This window comes from Actinia tenebrosa, unplaced genomic scaffold, assembly GCF_029948245.1.
Source record: "Actinia tenebrosa isolate PJP-AT-01 unplaced genomic scaffold, QUT_ActTen_1.0 PGA_scaffold3__52_contigs__length_22856419, whole genome shotgun sequence".
Taxonomy (NCBI): domain Eukaryota; kingdom Metazoa; phylum Cnidaria; class Anthozoa; order Actiniaria; family Actiniidae; genus Actinia; species Actinia tenebrosa.
In genome coordinates, this window is record NW_028292580.1 from 21,302,017 (window position 1) to 21,315,690 (window position 13,674).

Genomic DNA, 13,674 nt, shown 5'->3' on the forward strand with positions numbered 1-13,674 from the left:
TCCTTTGCGTCTTTGGGGGGTAACCAGAGGATAAAAACCCACTTATTTTGCTGAAGACTGATCAGACAATGTTGAAAATACCTTGTTTGGTATCCAAAAATAAAATGAAGAATTAAAAAAACAGAAAAAGACAAAAGCTTGAAGACGTTTAAGGTAAATTTTAAACATTTTTTCGTAAGTCAATGCATTTTCTGTAAGACCAAAACTCTTGATGATGATCTGTACACGCAAAAATAACTTGGAATAAACTGATAATCAGTATTGTACAGATAAAAGCAGGTATAGTATGAATTCAATTAAGAAACCTTTCAATTTGGGACAGTGTTTTGATTGGTTACCCCCAAAGACGCAAGGCATTATGGGGATGTGAAAGTAGAGAATGTAAAAACTGTAAACTTGTTTGAAACATCCAAGTGCAGTTACTGGTTTGTAATTCATGGTAATTATTACGAATAACCGTTCAAAGATTTCATTGTATCTTAGAAGTATGCGTTATGAGAGATAAAATGAATGCTTTAACAGACTAATAAGCAAGACATAGGTTTTCTAATTACCACTGCTTATCTCAAGGAAACAAGATGAAAATTATCAATCTCTAGTCCATTAGCTATCGATAAAAAATATCGATATAAGATTTCAGTAAGGCTACCATCACGCACAAGTTTAGATAATGGTATGCTTTGAATTCACGAGTAAACCTCTTAGCTCCTCCCATTAGCATGTATACCTCTGGTTACGCCCTACACACTCTTTACCCCTTTGCTCAGTTATTTTAGGATTATTCTTTAGAGTCTTATGATAGAAATGTTCCTTGTAATCTTTTCAATACATTTACGATATATTCATATATTAACTTTAGTTTAAGCTATGTTTAATTCCTAGATTTTCACTCGTATTACTCGTCACATTAGAATAACGCATTTAGGAACTTACTTATTCTTTTAGTCAATCATGATTTGACGATTATATCACATTGACAAGAGATTGACACCTGTCATAGAATCGTTATAAATACAGCTCATGTAATCAGTTCATCAGAGAGTAGAATAAAGAAGAAGCTCTTACCGAGAGCGGTTGTACTGTAACATATGCGCTCAGCATTCTTAGTTCGTGCCTTTATTATTATAGCCGTAGTCCTCACCACCCCATCAATCTCAGTGATGTACTTAATGCATACAAAACTACATCAAGACCAACACCTTGTATCATGTTTTTGCAGTCAAGACCTAATCAGCAGTTTTAACCGAACAGCCAACTCAAAACTCGTATAAGAATTAAGCGTGTTTATAGTACAAATTTTCAGGCAGAGATAAGTATAGAAAACCGCAAATTAAATCAAACCTCGACGTGAAGAAGAAAAAATGAAACCCTTGGATCAAAGGAGAAGCCCAATAAAAGGTTAATTAAGTTTTAAGAGGCTAGTGTTTCCATGGGTTTCCTATGACTTATTTTAGTCCAATAACCGCTATAAGTGTTGTGGTCGTGTTCGTAGTTTTGAGGACTGGGTGTGACTCCCAGCTGAGGGGGGTGGTGAGAGGAGCAGTCTTTAGTCTAATCTTTATTTGAAACTGTTAAGTTAACGCAGACGATATAGAGAGCAAAAAAATTTCTCAATAATTTAACCTCCACCTCATAAAACAATGTAATATATAGTCACGTTATGAAGAAAAAGTAAGAAAAATATTCATAGAGGTTTTTGCATCACGTGATGGCAGCCATGACAGTAGGCACAACAATAATCTTTTTCCTTGGGAAAATGAATTCTTTCTCTTGTAAAACAGATTAGACCAGATTCAAATGTTCTTGCCTCCTGTTATGGCTAGCTGCCATCATGTGAACTGCTTTTCGTTTTGAACCGTCCTGAGGTCGTTTTTCCATATATGAGTGACGTCACAATTCTATTCCCTAGAGGGGGGTTTAATTAGGGTCTATTTCAAATCTCCTGATTTTCTTTAAAATGCACCTCCAAGTAAAGTTCCAAATAGCCTACGGCCTCTAATATATATATATATATATTTTTATGTATACCTTATTCATAACTTGTCTTATCGAAAGCTTCATTACACCCACCTCGTTATCTCAAAAATTATTATCAGTTGGATATAAATGTATAAAATCCTTTTAACGGCTTGAAGCAATAATTTATGTATTTCTTGCTTGCCGAAACTTGGATTTTAAGAGTATTATATAAATAAACCTATTTACCTTGGGTGAAAATTTTTCCCATTTCAGACCACGTGTCATTCCCTAGAGTATCATTTCTTTTGAGAAAACAATGAGGTAATTTCTGCATCTCTGCAAAATCTGCCTGAAAAGACAACGTTTCTTATCAGTCGTTCACCGACTCGTTGAATATAGGAGAATTGATTCAGCCGTGCCATCTGCTTACCAATGCCTTTTTAATCATATTCATTTAAATTCGTATCCAACTTTTTTGCTCTATCAAATCATAAAAATCTAAGATAGCACATCTAGACATCACAGAAGTCTTGTTTTTCATGAGGTAAACATTTCCACCCAGAAAAATCTATGGTAAATCATTAAGTTAACGATCAGAGTGATCTCCATAGCAACGTAGTCTATGTTCTACTCATTCGTTTCCATGGTAATGAAAATTTACTTAAGCCAAAGTATAAAGTGCTTCACTCTTTCATCCTTGATAAAGACGCGCAAAGTCCTTTTCACAACTTGAATCGCCAGTTTATCTGCCCGAGCCAAAGTCAGGCAAAAGAAGGTAAAGGTTTTGAAATTCATAACTCAAATCTCTGTACAATACAGGACAACTTAACTGGCTTATTTCAGATTTATATATTCATTATCTGTAATGGGAAAAAGAACAAAAACACTGACATATGAAATTCGACCTTACAATTATATTTTTAAGTATTTTTTAACGGGAAGTGTTAGCGTTTTTATGCAAAACCAACACTATTTCATCAGGCTCTTTTGTTATCAGAAACTAAAATCTTTTTCGTAAAGTTTTGAGCTTTATATTATTATCGCAGTTGAATATTAATTAGAAAATTATATCTCGAAATTTATTTCAATATTCGACAGTTACATTTTTTGCTAAAATATGCAATTTGTCATGCTTTCGCCCATCTTTTCCATGTTATTCTATCCGATTCAGTTTTTTAATTCAAGACTTCAATGTCAGTTCTGTTGATCAAGTTTCCTTCGATAATCCAAATACAAAAGCACCATTGTTGATCTTTCATTTTCCCAATTTTAAGGCACACTTTTTCACTTAAATTTAATTCAGTACTTTTTAGATCAAAAATTCCCTTCAAAAATATAACGAATTTTATTTCAACATTTTCTATTTATATTTGCAAGGGAAAAATTCAGAGGCGCGGTGTTTTAAACTTGCGCTTTCTCTAAATGATATACACCTATTTCAAAAAACGTTGTCTTCGCCAAAGGCGATAAGCGATAGGCGATACAAGTCCATTCAAGATCCAAGAATAGCTGGAATGACTTGTGTTTCTGCTTCTTATTCTCGTCAAGAACATGGACCTTAGTGTTGAGACTGATTCAAATGTTCTTTGTATTCAACGAAACCATTTCCATGTCGGAATGACCTTTCGCCTTTGGCTTCCGATGACAACGTTTATTGGAATAGGTGTAGAAGTAGGAGTGATGGAGATGATTACCCCCGTGAAAGATATCGAAGAAACCCCACACGCAGAAGAACGCAATTCATAGAAAACGTATTCAAATGTTCGTATTTTATTTTCATGAGAATAAGTTTGTTTAACGTGTTAGGTTTATTTACTCGCTTTGGAGATGTGGTGTATAGTATGTGGTGTGGTGTAATGTGGTGCGGTGTACTGGATGCGGTGTGGTATGTGGGCTGTGGTGTTGTGTGTTGTACTGGTATGAGATCTGGTGTGGTGTAATTGTGTGTGTGATGTGGTGTGGTGTAGTCATCGTAGCAGAAGCTATTTTTAGTCCATCACTTCCTTATCTACCCACATTAGCCTTCATTAAGATAAAAAATCACTCGGAAATGAAAAAAAAAATCGTATTTCAAATTGACAGGTACAAATAAAAAACTGGCGAGCTGTAGTAATGTGTAATGCATCAACTACTTATCCACTCTCGCTTTATCATTGGCTAGCAGACTAAATATGTCTCCTCTCTGATCCATTAACCTTGATATATCTTATCTGGGAGTTAGTAACATACGTACAGCTATGTCGTCTCGGGGATGTGTAACAGTCAAGTGTTTTGAATTCGTATAAAATTTCATCAAAATAACGAATCAAGTCGAGAGAGAGCTTCAACCACATCGAAGGTGAGACTCTAGACAATTATATTAGACGTGATAATCATCTTTCATTAGTGCGACAGATCTTTCGTCATTAAAATTTGCTTTACAATTCACAGATGGATTGAATCGCCCAAATCTGGTAAAAATTTTTACTACTATTGTTGTTTTATTAACGTCTGTTAGATTTTCGAATCAGGAAGGATTCACAAGCGATTTCTAAGTTAGTTTTACTCATAATGTCAGTATATCACACTTATTTTATTCGAAAATTTTTGTATAGCTTACACAATCTCAAAATCATGCTGACATTCAAATTTCAAAGGGAACGGGAATTGCCTGTATTCGCTAGAGGGTCTAGAGAAAGAGATGTCAAAGAGATTGCCGCTATCACGATTTACCGCGACGACTTCAGCCGGAATTCTGTTTTTTTTTTTCCTTCAGTATTTAGAATGTTAAATAGAAAATATATTTATTTATCTAAAGGTGTGAATTGAATTATAAACTACAGTGGAAAAAAACTTGTATCTAAAGTTCAAAGACAGTCAATAATAGGCAGATTAAGATTCACGTTTTTCCTTCCCGCAAACAACAAACGTGACAACGCTTTCATCGTTTCCCTACATTTCACTTTACCTTTTGCAAACCTTCTCTACAAAGACACATATTCTTATTTTCATCTACTACTTGGAGATTTTTTCGATTCATTTTCACTAGTTTTAAGTAATATTTTAATGGTCAACTGACGTTTCACGTTTGCCGTTAACGAGAATCTTAACACTCTCTAATATTTGACCGACTCCATTATATAAACCTTCAATAAGGTCTTGTTGTTTATATCTCTAGAACCTTGAAAAAAACCCTGTTCGGCTATTGAATCATTCAGTTTACGTCAAATCCAAATGAATCCTTTATTTTCATGACACACATTATTTTGTCCACTGCTCAAACCATGCTTTTATGGAAAAAGAGAAATTTTATAGATTTTAAAATTCCATTGTCGCTTACAGAGTAGAGCGAAGGAACAGCTCTATTGCACTCAATCATGACAAGTGCTCAGTTTGTTGAAAGAAAGAAAAAGAAAAAATCGTTATCCATTTAATTATTGAATATTGAATAGGTTGTTAAAAAGGATAACAGTAGAATATCGTAGAAATAAAGTCTAGTTCGATAGAAAAATCTCGTTAATAAAAAACTACTTCTTCAATAATGGAAACGAGAAAAAGATTGTCGAAAGGGAAATAATTGTCTTTGATTTTTTTTCTTTTTCTTTTCCCTTGCACGATATTTAATTATTACGACATCCGATCGACGATCGATGTGCCATAGAAAAGAAAGCCTTGCAATTTATTAGATTTGGTAAAAGTGAGTGATTAATTATTTGTTAATAAATTGTTTGTAAATATTTACGACAATCTCAATTAAGAACATTATCTTTCTTTGTTAGGTCAAAATCAGCTATATATCAGCTGTTATATCATAGTTCCTATTTCATAGATATACCGCCAAGCGGGATAACTAAGGGACGGACCATTAGATTTTTGAGGGGGAGGGGGTGGTGGGGGGGCTTGGCAAAAACCCCTAAAAAAAATTCGAGCACAGCTTTAAAGATTAAAAAAAATCATCCATAAGAAAGGTGCAAGAAAAAAATCCAAATTATGCCCCAAAAAATATTCCTGCACAGCCATGAGGCATAAAAAAATTTTCTGCACAAAATAAATTGCTCACCCCCCTCCCCCTCTCTCAAAAATCTAATGCTCCGTCCCTAACTACAACATCTTTCAATATTTGTCCAAAGTTACTAGTACACGACACTACGGCCACAAGTTGTTACTGGTGATTACCTGCAAATTAATTAGTATTCCTTGCTTATTCTGACTTTTGTTTTCTAGATACGACATGAATTATTCTACCAAGGCTCTATGCTTCTATATTTTGGCAATTATTTGTCTTCATTTCGTTTTCTCTTCAGATGACCTTGACGAGGATGATGGACGTAAGTATGTCTAGTTAAGGCTTACATGGGGAATAACCCTTGAAAAGTCAAAGGCGACATCTTCTTTATCACAATAGGCCAGTATACGGAGTTTACGTAAACACTCATTAATATGAAAAAGGATTTTCTTTTTTGTCACAGCTTGCTACATTCTAGTGTAAATAACCTTGATTTAGTGTATTTTGCTTTAGAATCATTCATGCTTCATTCGCACCCTAAACCAACCCCTGGGCTGACCAAAGTCAGGGCACAGCTTAGATCGAACCCTGAAACAACCTCTGGGCTGATCTAAGTCAGGGCATGGCTTACTCACAGATCGAACCCTGAAACAACCTCTGGACTGATCAAAGTCAGGGCATGGCTAACTCACAGATCGAACCCTGAAACAACCTCTGGGCTGATCTATAAGTCAGGGCATGGCTTACAGATCGAACCCTGAAACAACCTCTGGGCTGACCAAAGTCAGGGCACGACTAACTTACAGATCGAACCCTGAAACAACTTCTCGGCTGATTAATTCAAAGATTAGCTAATTACCAGATTGATTTAGAATAAGCTTATTAGGTTGTTAGTGGGAGGGAAGCCGGAACCAAACGCTCGAATCAAGACGAGAGATCAGTTTCAATTCTTGTATGTCTCGTCATCACATGTAAGACCAGATGTGAGACAATGGTTTTTAAAATGGTATCTCCTGTCGACTCTCCTGTCGGCGTCGAGGGCCTTTCTCCGGTCAATTTTTCTTCAACTTCCAAATTCCAAATTCTGAGCCTCTGAATGGGGAGAATGAGCCAACCCTTCTTGAGTGATAGACGTAAAGCCAATACATTTTACATATTTAAAAAGGATAATACTGCAGCCCCTTTGTCCAAGTGGTAGGGGTGATCAGCGCTCCTTTTTGGGTTGAAAATATTTCCTGTATGAACCTTTTAGGGGTTGAGTTACGTAACATGACTCCGCACCTTTAAGGGTCAATTATTATTAATTTTCTTAAACGAACTGATGACTTAACAGAAGAAAGATGTTACCCATATCACTTTCAATCCCTTTTAATCATATACACCTATTTCGAAGATCGTTTTCGCACCAAGAGCCTCCACTAACAAGCCAAGGCTCCAGAGAACGTCGGTACTTTTAATTATAATTGATTTATTCATGGTTCATGCAAGTGGCTATAGCTCTACACTAATTATTATCATCTCAAGCAGCCTTGCTTGGAGCAATTTGTGAAGTCAATAAATGAAAATGCACCATGAATAAACTAATTACAGCTAAAAGTACCGGCGTTCTCTGCAGTCTTGGCTTGTTGCTTGAAGCTTTTGGTGCGACAACGATTTCTGAAATAGGTGTATATGGTCGTACCTTTTAGGGGTGAGATCAACATGGCTTCAACATTTCTTTTACAGTGAGGACACTCGTATTGTGAACACTTCGAGTTTTTTCGTCACTTTTTTAAATTGCATACTGTAAATGATCCCTCGAGGCAGTCGATTGGAAATATAAGATTTATTGATATTATGCACACCGTTCTCATAATGGCTGACACCCAGTCATCTTGCAAGGCTAAACAAGGCTACTCATTCAAAATAAAGGTGGATAGCGCGAATACAGGTCAAAACAAAAGGCCAATTCCTACACTTTTTTTCTATAAATGCATTTCATGTGCTTTTATATCTTTTATATCCTGCATTGCTATGAATTTTTTTTCCGATAAGAATTCATAAAATCGATTATCCTCCTCTTTAAATATAAAACTGTCTTCTCAATTTTACTGAATTTGCGTTTTTCAGTTTTGTGGCCCGTCAAGTTGGATGCGCACGCAACCTTGAGAAAATGGTCTATCGTTAACTAATGATTGGGAGATCTCGTTTATGGTGTATTTGAACTCAATACTTCATTTTAGAGGGTTCGAAGCAGTAGAAAGTCCAGGAAATAATCTCCTGAAGAAAACTTGAAGTATTCATAGTTCCAGTGTCCTCAATGTAATCTATGCTTTCCTTTTAGATATCATTTTCAAAAACTAACCGACTGCCGACCACCCCTACCACTTGGACAAACGAAGTACCCCATGGGCTGTAGACTTTATTAAAGTTGGCCAGTTTCTTTCTAAACATTTTGAATGATAAATTGAAAAATCTTCCTAATATTTTTTTCTTGTAGCGAACTGTTTGTTTGAAGACATGATGTTCAAATGTTTAGCTGTTTGTGCTGAAGGTTACAGAGATGAAGGAAGTACCCTAGGATGTAACAAACCGTTACGATGCTGTTTGCCCTTCGAAGTTCGAGTAAGTATAACACTCTGATGTGTGGCTTTATAATAACTCGCGGATCGAAACATGACAAACGCGCGCGGATCAAAGAGAAAACCAAGAGATCCTCACTCTATGGCAATAGGACCCTTTACCTTGGGAGGAATATTTTCCCATTTTAGACCACGTGTCATTCCCTAGAGTATTATTTTCTTATTTAACTGTTGCGCATGAGAAGACACGTGAATATGGATACAACTCAAACGAAGAATCTTATTCTCAAGAGAATGACACGTGGTCTAAAATGAGAAAACCTTACGACGCGACGAATACGGTCTATTTTATAAAATAGTTCCAAGTCAATCACGAAATTATACTAGCCTTCTGCGCAGCCGCATTGAGGCGCTTCCGGTTCCCTTCATTCCCCCAGTAGCGCTAATGGGGAAACGCCTCATCGCGGCTGCACATGAGGCTAACAATTACAAGTATTTTTGAATCCATAATCTGTGTCCAGCCCGCCTCAGATCTAGCCTGGCACACTTCGTTAAAAATCTTTGACCGCCTATGTTGGGATTTTTGATTCTGTGTCAGCAGCAATAGCGCAGAACTTTTAGATGAAGTTCTAATAATCCAACGCTTCGTTCCTAGGCAAGAGATACAGAAAAGAATAAAGAAAAAGAAGATTAAAGAAATTAAAGAAAATAGTTATAGAAAACCAAAGTACTTCCATCATAAATACATTTACTTATCCCATATTGGTAAGCAAGTCTCGGAAGGATAACGTTACCAAAATATAATTTAATGAACTCTAATGAATATTTCAAGAATGTTTAATAGCCAATCAGAAGCGTTATTGTTAACTTTCCGTCATCTTGTGGTTAGAAAGTCAATTCTGATTGGCCAAAGAAGAATAGAACATTCCTGGAATATTTCTAGGTGCCCACGGTTTTTCGATTCGCATTGTAAAAAAGAATTTTAGCTTTGCGTGACAAATATTCTAATTAAATAGCGCAGCGCAACCATGACGTCGTAAAAACGAAGACAAACACGAAATTCGGACAAACAAACTTACAAGTTTACTTTCAGCAGATAATTTTCACAGCCGATCGCAGTTGATCTTAGTTTACATGGGTCATTATTGTAACTTTAAGTAAAAATAATAAAATCGGTTCGTATAATACTCGTAGCGGTTAAACAGAATGCAATCTTTGTCCGAATCTTTAAGCTATTTTTAGAGTCAGTGCGCTGCGCTATTCTGTGATCGCCTATTATATACAACATTTACATTCGATATCATTATGTGAAATCAAAAACCACAAACTTTTTCATGGAGTATAAAATTAGTAATTTATTACACATTAATGAATAGCGATGGCTGGTCCATGAAAACATGCAGTAAACGAGTCCGCTGCGTCTCAAGTTGCGGAACGAATATTAGAGAGTTTTAGATTTACGTTCACGGCAAACGTGAAACGTCAGTTGATTCTTTTAAATGACTGAAAAAGAATCGCGAAAAAGTCCAAGTAGTAGAAAAACAAAAGAGTATTTGCGCCTGGTGAGAAGGTTTGTAAAAGGTAAAGTAAAATACAGGAAAACGATGAAAACGTGGTCACGTTTGCCGTTTGCGGGGAGAAAAAAAATCAATCTAAAACTCTCTAATTTGTATTTATGACTAGATAGCATGCAAAATAAAAGTCACAATGAAACAATCGCCAAGAACTTCCAGTCATTTCGGTTGTTTTCTTCGCCTCCCTTCCGCGCACTAGCGTTGCTTTGGCGCCTCAACCCTGTAGCCACCCACCTTAACCATCGCATTGAGAGGGCGAAGAATGCGGCACTTGAAATAATGGAATTTTCTGAAAACTCTAAACAACAAATTTTATTCAACCCTCGACGTGGAGGAGGCTTGAACGGAAAAAAAAAAACCCATAAGCACTCGGTTTAAAGTCCAAAATCACGTTTCATTAATCGTATAAAAGATATTTATAGATTAACAAAAATGTATAACAAACGAAGGATAGAGAGACATTATAAACATACCATATGTAATATGATACTTTGGAGAAAAATAAAGGATGTTTTTGCACAAAATTATGTTTTTTTTTCTTCACAACGCGAAAGGGCCGAAAAACTTCATCAACACTATAGGCTATAGTCTATGATTTTCAACCAGAATAGACCCACTTTGAACATTTTAGTAAATAATGCATGATTTTATAGTCCATGCTTTTGCCTCAAAGTTGGCCATTTTTGAAAATGGGACAATTTATTCAATGGGTAGAAAAAGGTGTGAAAAACACTCAAAATCGATGAAAACCATGATCTATAGTCCATGCTTTTGGGTCAAAAATGATGATTTTTGAAAATGGGACAATTTATTCATAGGGTAGAAAAAGGTGTGAAAAACACTCAAAATCGATGAAAACCATGGGCTTTAGCCCATGCTTTTGGGTCAAAAATCATCATTTTTGAAAATGGGACAATCTATTCATTGGGTAGTAAAAGGTGTGAAAAACACTCAAAATCGATGAAAACCATGGGCTATAGTCTATACTTTTGGGTCAAAAATGATGATTTTTCTAAATGGGACAATTTATTCATTGGGTAGTAAAAGGTGTGAAAAACACTCAAAATCGATGAAAACCATGGGCTATAGTCTATACTTTTGGGTCAAAAATGATGATTTTTCTAAATGGGACAATCTATTCATTGGGTAGTAAAAGGTGTGAAAAACACTCAAAATCGATGAAAACCATGGGCTATAGTCTATACTTTTGGGTCAAAAATGATGATTTTTCTAAATGGGACAATTTATTCATTGGGTAGTAAAAGGTGTGAAAAACACTCAAAATCGATGAAAACCATGGGCTATAGTCCATGCTTTTGGGTCAAAAATGATGATTTTTGAAAATGGGACAATTTATTCATTGGGTAGAAAAAGGTGTGAAAAACACTCAAAATCAATGAAAACTATGAGCTATAGTCCATGCTTTTGGGTCAGAAATGATGATTTTTCTAAATGGGACAATTTATTCATTGGCTCATCACCATTAAGGCATGGCTCTTTTGAGGAAGTGATGGAAAATCAGTTATTTATTCATATCTTTCACAGTTTACTATGAATCTTTCCCAAATTTGGCTCGTAGTAGTAGTTCTTTAAGGCAAGCAATTACCGCATATCTGTTACCATGGAAACCAGGTCACGTGACCACAAGGCCGCCATCTTGGATTAACAAAAAAAAATCGTTTGTAGTTGTTCCAATATCGTGTTGGTTGGTTACTTCTAGCAGGAGTAATCACACATGTGTATAGCAGTACACGAGCTTTAATCAAGACTCAGTAATGACTAACTAAGGTTACATTGATAACCGGATATATGCATACGTCATATGTGTACATATAAGATTACATAATGCAACATCCCCCCTTTTTTTTATATAAAGTGAAAGGTTACAGGGACACTAAACAAAACTAAAATATTTCTTCAAATGTCTAATGGTACCTAATAATATATGATAATCAAAAAATATAAAAAATCATCATCTGTTTTCTGATGACCATGTAATCATTGTTCAGTTCATAATTGATCGATAATCTGTATTAAATCATTTTAATGTTTATTGGATATAGTCCTTTAAATATGTGGGTGGTTTTCTTGCTCTTTGCGGGCGCGAGGGTATTATGGGCTCATCATTGGGCGCGGTAGGTGGGTTGACAGGGTCTGTCTGTGGTGCAGGAGTGATATCTGCAGGGCGTGTTGACGGTATCTCAATTGGCCTCCCTGTCATCGCTGGATGCGGTGTTTCTTTCTCCGCTGTCTTCTTCAGGTGACACCTGTTTCTGCGGTAGGTATCTCCTTCTGGTGTCTCCAAAGTGTATGAACGCTCATCCAGCCGTTCCTTTACTGTTGCCTTTTTCCAAGTCTTTTTACCGAGTTGGAAAGGTTTCATCCTCACCGTATCACCTTCTTCCAGTGGTTGCAAATCTTTCGCGTTTCGGTTATAATATTTGGCCTGTTGTTGTTGGCGTCGCTTCAGATCTTTGATTTCGGCTTCTGGAAATATCACTCGTGGTTGGAGTAGTTGCTTAGTCATAGGCAGCAATGTCCTCGTCCGTCTGTTTAAGAGTCTTTGCGCTGGACTTGATTCCATCCCTTGGGTCGGAGTGTTTCTGTAGTCAAGAAACGCAAGGTAGGGATCAGATTTAGCGTCGATTGCTTTACGCAGAAGCTTCTTTGCGGTCTTAACGCCTGATTCTGCTTTTCCGTTTGCTTTGCTGTTGCCCGGACTGCTTGTCCTGTGGACAAAGTCCCACTGTTTTGCAAAGTCTGCAAACTCCTCAGAGTAGAACTGAGGTCCGTTGTCGCTAATCACACGTTCAGGACATCCATATCGCGCGAAGTGGTTTTTTAGCTTTAGAATGACCGTTGAAGCTCGACTGTTTGGAAGCCGATCGATTTCGAAAAAGTTACTATAGTAGTCTGAGGTTACTAAGTACTCTTTTCCATCTATCGTGAATAGGTCTGCACAAACTTGCTCCCATGGTCTCGTCGTCACTTCGTGTGACATGAGTGTTTCTTTCTGTGGTGTCGTTTCGTAGTTTCGACAGATTTCGCATGAGGTAATCAGTTCCTTTATCTCTGCAGACATGCCAGGCCAGAACAAGGCTTCACGGGCTCTGCGCAGACAAGATCCAATACCTAGGTGCGAGGAGTGTATTTTTTGCTTCATATCTTGTCGTAAGCTTTGTGGAATGACAACTCTCTGTCCTCTGAATATAAGACCATCTTGTACCGTTAGTTCATCTCGAGTGCTAAAAAACGGCTTAGCTTGTTCAGGGAGGTCCTTTCTTTCTTCTGGCCCCCCTTGTAAAACAACTTGTTTTAGGATCTGCAGGGTTTCGTCTCTCTCTGTGGCTGTTCGGATTTCCTGAATCCTTTCGCTGGACATCGGTAGCCAACTCGCGTTGTTTACTACCTCAAACTCTGTACCAGATGGGTGTTCTGTCGAGGCTAAGTAGGCTCGGGAGAGAGTGTCTGCAAGGTACATGTATTTTCCTTGCTTGTAGTTGACTTCAAAGTCATACTTCTGCAGTCTCATCATCATACGTTGTAGTCGTGGTGATGCACAGGTTATGGACTTTTTAAGGATGCTTTCCAGTGG

The 13,674-nt window shown here is 36.8% G+C and overlaps 1 long non-coding RNA gene across 3 annotated transcripts; it reads left to right on the plus strand.

Annotated features, from left to right (window-relative positions):
• Nucleotides 1-2,612: 2,612 nt before the first annotated feature.
• LOC148908888 (uncharacterized) lies at nucleotides 2,613-10,603 on the plus strand. 3 transcript variants are annotated; one of them, XR_016120806.1, is made up of 4 exons: nucleotides 2,613-2,734; nucleotides 6,163-6,266; nucleotides 8,424-8,548; nucleotides 9,161-10,603. It is a non-coding gene; the product is annotated as an uncharacterized LOC148908888 (long non-coding RNA). The 3 variants fall into 3 exon arrangements; XR_016120807.1 differs by lacking the exon at nucleotides 2,613-2,734 and adding an exon at nucleotides 4,084-4,297; XR_016120809.1 differs by lacking the exon at nucleotides 2,613-2,734 and adding an exon at nucleotides 4,319-4,412.
• The last annotated feature ends 3,071 nt before the right edge of the window (nucleotides 10,604-13,674 follow it).